This window comes from Mobula birostris, chromosome 21, assembly GCF_030028105.1.
Source record: "Mobula birostris isolate sMobBir1 chromosome 21, sMobBir1.hap1, whole genome shotgun sequence".
NCBI classification, from domain to species: Eukaryota; Metazoa; Chordata; class Chondrichthyes; order Myliobatiformes; family Myliobatidae; genus Mobula; species Mobula birostris.
The window spans coordinates 33,145,089-33,153,925 of NC_092390.1; positions in this window are offsets into that span (position 1 = coordinate 33,145,089).

Below are 8,837 nucleotides of genomic sequence, written 5' to 3' on the forward strand. Positions count from 1 at the left end.
TGTTGTGAATATATGAAGAATCCCACCCCCGAAACGTAATAATGTACCACATAACATACACGGCAAACTTAACCCTTAACAGTCTTCTGGGTGAATTCTGCCTAATGAAGTGAAAGAGTCCCTACATTGTTTTTTAATAATATGTTGTAGTTAAATTTCAATTCACTTTTTTATTTAACTTACAAGTCTTTGACTATCATTTGTGTTGCACTTGGCTTTACTATGCAATTTTGTTCATTTACATTATAAACTGTACTGGCACAACACTAAGTAATTTTCTGACGTATGCAGCATTACTTTCCGCTCTCCAAGCTCTCATAATCTTTAACATTTTGTTTTATCTATTTGAGGGTTTTCTTTTGAATTCATTCCATTTCAATCTTAAGCAGCTGCTTGTGTGAAATTGCCATTCTTTTTGGTAAATTTTATATTGAGCTTTTCTATCACAGCACTAAAGCAGCTGGTGATTGACTTACTCTTTTTGATGCTTTGTTTTGCTAGTGTTTACAAGATTCTTTCATTAGTGTTCTTCATGCTTGCTTGTTTTCATCCCATTAGTTTAGCCTAACTAGTTGCCTTGAATTGGGGTATTGCTTTTGATTAATTCCCGGGATGGCGGGACTGTCATATGTCGAAAGATTAGAGCGACTGGGCTTGTATACTCTGGAATTTAGAAGGCTGAGAGGGGATCTTATTGAAACATATAAGATTATTAAGGGATTGGACACGCTGGAGGCAGGAAGCATGTTCCCGCTGATGGGTGAGTCCAGAACCAGGGGCCACAGTTTAAGAATAAGGAGTGGGCCATTTAGAACGGAGTTGAGGAAAAACTTTTTCACCCAGAGTGGTGGATATATGGAATGCTCTGCCCCAGAAGGCCGTGGAGGCCAAGTCTCTGGATGCTTTCAAGAAAGAGATGGATAGAGCTCTTAAAGATAGCGGAATCAAAGGTTATGGGGATAAGGCAGGAACTGGATACTGATTGTGGATGATCAGCCATGATCACAGTGAATGGTGGTGCTAGCTCGAAGGGCCAAGTGGCCTACTCCTGCATCTATTGTCTATTGACCCCCGGGTATTTGTCTTAATGATCGACAGCATTTCATGATCTTCAGTCCAGAATAAATAGGTCTGGGATAAACACTGTGGGAGTTGTTTTCTGGGATTTTCATCTCAACCAGGTTAAAGTCATCAACCAATTTGCAATATCCCTGGGAATGCATGTTATTCATAAGGAAATAAGAATATAAAGATCAAAGTGAGAAAATAACTTTTGCAAGACAAAATTCAAGTTCCAGTCAAATGTTAACAATCAGTCTAATTTTTAAAGGTAGTACTTGATCTTTAAATCAGGTAGTTTAATGGTTCCTTATGGTTGTCATAGTTGAGAGAGGCTCTCACAATCTATTAAGTGCTCCCAATGGCGAGTGTCTCAAATAGCTCTGACAACTACATCCAGCTCCTGGCCTTCACATGTGGCTTAGCTTCTAAGCAAGTGGAATTGTTTCTACTGACAGGAGAAGGGGCAAAGGCAGATTACTGGTCCCTTAAAACTGATGATTTTGGACAGGTGGAGTTAGCTGTGGTTGACAGCTCATCTAGAAGGAAAACTCTGACCTCAAACCGCTGCTGCCTTGGGGCTATATTCAATCATAGGGAAGGCTTTGGGAGTAAACTCAAAGGAAAACTCCAGAGCTGAAGTCCCTAAGGTAGTCCAGCATTGAGTTCAATGCTTACTGGCAACTCCTTCAATGTTGCTGGTGCCAAAACTGTGTGGTCTCTGCCATTCCTTTGAATTCATCACTGTGTGGAGAAAGGATGCCTGCTTCATGGGCCAACAGCTTGCTCTCCATATCGTACTGCCCTGGCTTGCATTTCACTTAGACAGCTAGGACGCAATATCCATGGTTGATCCCGATTAATGGAGGGCCTCATTTTTTCTGGAGTGGTGGAGACTGAGGGGAGATCTGAGAGGTTTATAAGATTGGGAGGCATAGATAGCATAGACAAACAGTACCTTCTTCCTAAAGTTGGAATGTCTAATACCAGAGAGCATGCATTTAATGTGAGGGGGGGCAAGCTCAAAGGAGACGTGAGGAGCAGGATTTTTAAACAGTGATGCGTGCCTGGGGTGGAGGTAGAGGCAAGTACATTAGAGACTTTTAAGAGTTGTTTAGATAGGCAAATGAATGTGAGGAAAATGGAAGGATAATGAGAATTGTGTATGCAGAAGGATTAGTTGGCCATTTGATTACAAAGATTGGTTCAGCACAACTGTGAGGGCTGAAGGGCCTGTTCCTGTGTTGTACTATTCTATGTTCTATTATATTAACTATTGCATTCATTTTGATCTATTACAATTGCCCCTACCTCAGTCTTAATCATATTGAAATAGTTTATTGTATTCATTTTCTAATTCCTTTTTCTCCTTGGTCAACTAATAACCAGTTTCTGAAGGTTCACAATCAAACAGCTGCTATTTCTCTTTGACATTGAGTTTTGGTTTTATCAAGTTACCAGTTCATTTCACTGCTTGTTTAGTCAGTGAATATGAGCATGCACACGCAGAATATGAACATATGCATGCTGTAAGGGTTATCAAGTTGTGATTATTTTTTCACCTTCCCAACCTATTATTCACTTGAACATGGCCATTTGATAAAGTATATATGGGCCTTAATAATCTCATTACAGTTAAAGCCACAATGTGATCATTCACCTAGGATTTACCATTATTTCCATATCTTGAACATGTTTTCCATCGGCAAACAAGATGTTGACTGTTACAGTTAGTTTTGAATTATACTCTGATAAATTTATTTTCAAGCATTGAATTTGAATGCCAGCCAGTGGTGTAGTGGCATCCGCACCGGAACTCGTGACAAGGGGTCCCGTGTTTGAATCCGGCTGGCTTCTTGTATGCTTTCCATCCATGTTGGGTTGAGTGTTGAGCTGGCAACTTGGCCTTATTTTAAAAAAATAGACAAATGTTAAAGAAATGGCAAGGTTTCTACCCAATGTGCCACAAGGCTTGGAGAGGGAAAACATTTTCAGATTGAATACCTTAATTATCAGCCACCTGAGTATTCCCCGTTTTATATCATGTTTGTTCAAATTACCTATTAATCAGGCCTAGAACATTATTTTGAAGAGCAAGCGAATAAGCAGATATTGATCTAGCCACCTGATCGTAGTTTGGAGCATTGTTTTAATCATTACATTTAAGGGGAGAAGTTATATGTCTAGCATTGTGAAGGCAAAGGGTTAAGAGCTTTTAAATGCCATTATTTTCCACCATTATGCTCTTGATGGAGGTTGGGCAGTAGAGAGAAGTAGGCGGGTGGTGGTGGCAGTCACTACCACTACACAATTGTATCAGTTATAAAATCTGAAACCATTTTGCTTATCCTCTAGCATACAATAGAATTAGGCCTCTATCCAAAAAGTGATTGGGAACGTGACCATAAAAAAAGCTATTCCTATGAGTTTTCATTTACAGCTGTGTGATCTTCTGTGCTATACATAATAGTTGTGGAGTCTGTCCTTGGGCCTATTTTCCCATCAACTAAACAAACACAAAAAATATTGTTAGTTTCTCAGCAGCTACTTACATCATTTTCAAAATGATTGTGATTTAATTTTCAGCTCTTTATATTTTTGATAAATTTTGCTTAACTCCAAACTTCAAAAAAAAATTCAACTGAGCATAAGAACTGATCAACATGTAAAATATTGTCACATATTAAGAGACTGACTTGTCCAGATTAAGAACTAAGATACCAGGAAAAAATACCTAATAAAGATGAATACTATTTGGAATTTCATGATAATAATATAATTATACCTGTTGCCTAACTAATTGCTTGTTTCTATTGCAGTTTCCTGTATTTAAGTTTAATTTAGATTATAATCACTTGGTGTCTGGTGAGGTGCTTGTTGGTAAGTAAAACAGACTCAGATGTCAAAGTGACATAGAAAAACATAACAGATACATTTACACATGGCACCTTTTGCACAGCATTAGATTGATGTACTGGTTACAGGAGCGCTGTTTGACGAAAATGATCGCCAGGCTAAAGAAGCAAATATTTTGAAGACAGGCTTAAAATCTTGGTGGATGTTACAAAGCCTTTTTTGGTGGGGGGAGGGTGGGAGAGGAAGAGGTGAAGTTGTAAGAAGGACAATTATAAAGGTTTTGAATTAAAAAAAACAAATTTTGTGAAATATAGAATGTTGGAAAGATAGTCATACAGCACAGAAACGGACCTTTTTGCCCACATGCCCAAGCTGACTATCATTTACTCAACTACACCATTCCCAACATTTGGTCCATAGCTGCCCATGTTCTGGCATTTCTAGAGCTCCTCTGACTACTACTGGAGCTCCCACTTCCTTCATCTATTGAAGTTAGTGCATTGCAGATTTCAGCCACCCTCTGGATGGATAGAATTATTCATATGTCCTTTAAACCCATATCTTCTGGTTTCTGATGTCTCACTTCTGGGGGAAACTATGTACCTTGTCTCTGCCTTCATACTTTTATCACCCCCAGTGTTAGGGCAAGGTAGAAGGAGACGCAGAGGCAAAGATGAAGTCTATTATTTAAACTAGAGTATGCAAATTTTTAATTGATTTTCAAATTCCCATCACTTCTGTTGTAGGTCAGTGAATATAGAATGATGAATAGAAATGGTCTAGTGCAAAACAGAATTTAGGCAGTGAGGTATTGAATGAATTGAAATCTCTTGATGCTTGAGGTTATCTGATGAAGTGTTGAACTGCAAAGACCGGCTGAGAGTTTTGGCAGGAGCGATGAGGAATTATAAATGGTCTTTTATGAGGGAGATGTGTGATTGGAAACTAAAAAGCGTTTCCAGATTTAACTTGAGTGTAACCTTGGACCGAGTCAATAAAGGGAAGTGGAGAAGGAGAGGGGATATGAAGACCATGGGCCAAGTCAAACTGGAAGTTACCAGAGAAGCCACAAATCTTGGGGGTGTGAGAATGACATACATAAGTAATAGCTGTCCTACTCTGTATGACCTTAAACCATTACACAGTTAAGGTTAATCTTGGGGAAATGTTGAGATCATAGATCAGGCAATAAATAAATTGAACACTATTTCAGTTAGTCTACTGAGCATATTACTTAAAATAGGAAAGGTGTAGAAGCTCTCAGAGTGAATGTGTGTATGTTTAAACATTTTCTGGCTCAAGTCTGATTGCTAGTGTCACCTGAACTTTTGTCTTCCTTTCACCTAAATCTGGACAGGATCTAATATTGAGTCCAGCTGTTGACTGTTTTTGGAGAATGATGCAAAAGAGTATCAAAGGCTTTAAAATACTTCTGTGCATTCAAAGTAAACCTACCTGATGATTGGAAAGTAGTTTGCCTTCAACTCCAATAAAAAGAATGATGTTTTCTACACACGTCACATCCACTATATAATCTCCAATTATCATATGATTTCAAGATCTTTAATTCTCTTTATTTGCAGCCTTGTATCTGCTGATGAATTTACTAGCTCTAATGATGCTGTATTTATTTGACCTTGCATTACTGATGGTTGTTCACTTCTCACCCTTATTTGATATTCAGCAATCATCTCCCTTCCAGGATATAGAACAATTGGCATTAGTTTTTAATCATCGTCATTATTTGAAAATGTGGAAGTGCTTTTTTAACTAATGCGCAAGGGTGAGTGAATCTCCTGACATGGGCGGGTTAAAATACCAGCACACAGCAACTGAAGCCTATCCCCTGGTTTTAAAGTTCTAAAGAACAGACAGAAGTCCATTAACATTCCAAAGTCACAGCTAGCTGATATCATCAGCTCCAAAGCCAAAATATGTCTGTGACTCAAGCTGGGATTCTCATTGGTGGGTTCATGGAAGGAAGTGCTGATGGCCTTTGGTGAATTCTAAAAACAACACCCTTTTTGGTGCTCTTTGTGTGTTAGGAGGGGTATTGGTGTTTGAGCTTTGCAATACAACTTTGAGCTTCCTGCTATCTACCACATGCTAAATCAGTGACAGCTCCTATTTAATCATTGCTATAGGTGTTAGTATCGTTTTGACCACTGTGGTATGAATCCGGGTCTCTCAATTCAGCTACTGATGCTTATTTGCAGCCCCGGCCAGTGACCAAACTGTTGGCTGGGAGTCTGCAGCTACTCCACAGTCCCAGCCAAGACAGATCTTCCCCACATATTTGCTAGTGATAGCAGTGATTAATTTTTTTTTTACTTAGCTATAATCCATATACTGAAGTACCCTTTTATGGCCTATTTTTGTATTTCAGAAGTTCAAAGTAAATTCATCAAAGAGCATACAGCACATGCCATCTCCTACTACCCATTCATTTTCTTGCAAGCCATTCACAGTAGAATAAAGAAATACAATAGAATCAATGAATAACTTCACACAATGACTGACAAATAATAAATAAATAGATTGATAATGCTGAGAATAAGAGTCCTAGAGTCTTTGGAGGTGAATCTATACGTTGTGAAATCAGTTCTGCGTTGAGATGCATGAAGTTATCTGCGCTGGTTCAGGAGCCTAATGGTTGAAGGGTGATAACTGTTCCTAATCCTGGTGGTGTGGGACCCGATGAGAAGAGAGCATAGCCTAGATGGTGGGGGACCTTAATAATGGATGCTGCTTTCTTGTGGCTGTGCTCCTTGTAGATGTGCTCAGTGGTGGGAAGGGCTTTGTTCTTTGGTATTCAGTATACATGTTTTATTGGTGCTATGAAAATTAGCAGAAAGAAATCTGACCTCATTGGTAAGTGCAGTGTCTGTAATCCAGGTAATGACCAATGTTTTCTATAACAGCATTGCTATTGCTTTTAAAGAGGAATTTACTATTGAGAAACACTTAATGCATTATCCAGAAGTCTCATAGGATCTACCACAGAAATAACGAAAGTTATCTTCAATAGCTGCCAAATAAAATATCCCACTAAAATTTAAAATGCATGCACGTCAGTCTGTTTTATAATGAATTTACTTAGGGTTATTATGACTAATGAATCACACTAAACAATATTAAAGTGACCATTATAGAAAATAAAAATAGCTCATCTGATTCAAATTTAAGTGTGCATTAATTCATTGTCAATGATTTGTTTAAAATAAACTGAAATGTATGATTGTTGTTTTGATTATGGTTTTGCAGTCAGGAAATGGTACATCATCCACTTTACCCAAACAAACAAATCATCAATATTATGTCATATCATATGTGCATAAATGATCAATTAAATAATCAATGGCCATGCAACTCAGCCATTTTTTAAATACCATTTGAAGTATGATATGGCAAGGTTAAAATGTAGAGAATAATCTTTCATACCAAATGAAGGGAGTTCTGCTATCAGCTTATTGAATTACTTATAAATGAAGTGTTCACATTAATTTGTTATGAGAGAATTCTGTTAAATACAAAGAAGTGTAGGGGTTAGAAGCACACCTTGCATTATTTAGGCTAATCTTAACACTCTGGTTCCATAGGGCATAGCTCTTCAAGTGCTTAACTAGACTGTCGTTCACATATGTCATGACATTTTTTGTTTTGAAACAACAGTACAGTGAAAGGTGTAAAGATTACTACAAGTTAGTAAAAGTCCAAAAGGGGAACATTCTGCCATTTGATGGCAGAGGGGATGAGGCTGTTCTTAAGTTGACTGCAGGTCTTCAGGCTCCTGTACCTCCTCCCAAATGGTGGTAGCCTGAAGAGGGCATGTTGCCAGAGAGATGAGAACTTCTCTTTCAGGTACTGTGCAACGTCGACACACTCCCCAACAGTATCTTTGATGAGCCAATTCCCTTAAATCTTAATGAATTTGCATCTACATATCATTTTATTGAGTCTTTACTAAGAAAATCAAGTCCTTCCTGTTCACCCTGATTTGGCCTCTTACAATTTTATACAACCTCATTAAATCTCCATTTAACCTCCTATGGGCAATAAAATTGTCAGTATTTGTAATGAAAATTCTTCTTCCTGACAACTTCCTTGTGAATCTCTGGGTATCCAAAAGCCTATATGGTATTCCATTTAATTTTTCAAAATTGCACTAGCCTGACTCCCTCTTTTGTTGCTGCATCTAAATCCTGGAATTTCCATAATGCTATTACATACTGTAAGTTGCAGAACATCACAGGAACAGGCCCTTTGTCTGTGACAACCATGATGCCAATCGAAACTAATCTCATCTCGCTGCACGTCATAAATACGTTTTTTTTTAATTCATTGATCTGAAACCAGGTTGGATGTGAGTAGGGTAGAGGATGTAAAAATGCCTCGGGGACATAGAAAAGAAAATAGTGGCTGAGAATATGACATGGGAATTGTAATGTGGAGAACTTAATCATTTTATATATTTTTAATAACACTGATATTCCAAGGCACTGAGGTGTCTTTGCACAAAATCACCAATAGCTAGTCTGCAGGTGCAGCAATAAATTAAAAAAGCAAATAATACATTGGACTTTACACTTGTACTCAAATACTCCTGTAATCAAATTGTCCTACTGTGCAATTATTTAGGGTGTAGGTGAGACCACACCTGTACATTGCATTGGTTGCCTTAACTAAATAAGGATACACTTTCTGCAGGTGGAGTACCATGAAGATTCACCATACTAGTTCCTGAGGTGTTGGAGCTATTATATGAAGGAAGATTGAGTAAATTGAATTCCATAAAGAATGAAGAGATTTCATTGAAAATTAAAAATTCTTATAGGACTCCATAGGGTGGCTATGGGGGTGGGTATTCCCAATCCCAGCAAAGGAGTCCATACAAATGATCACAGTTTCAGAAGAGGAGAAAT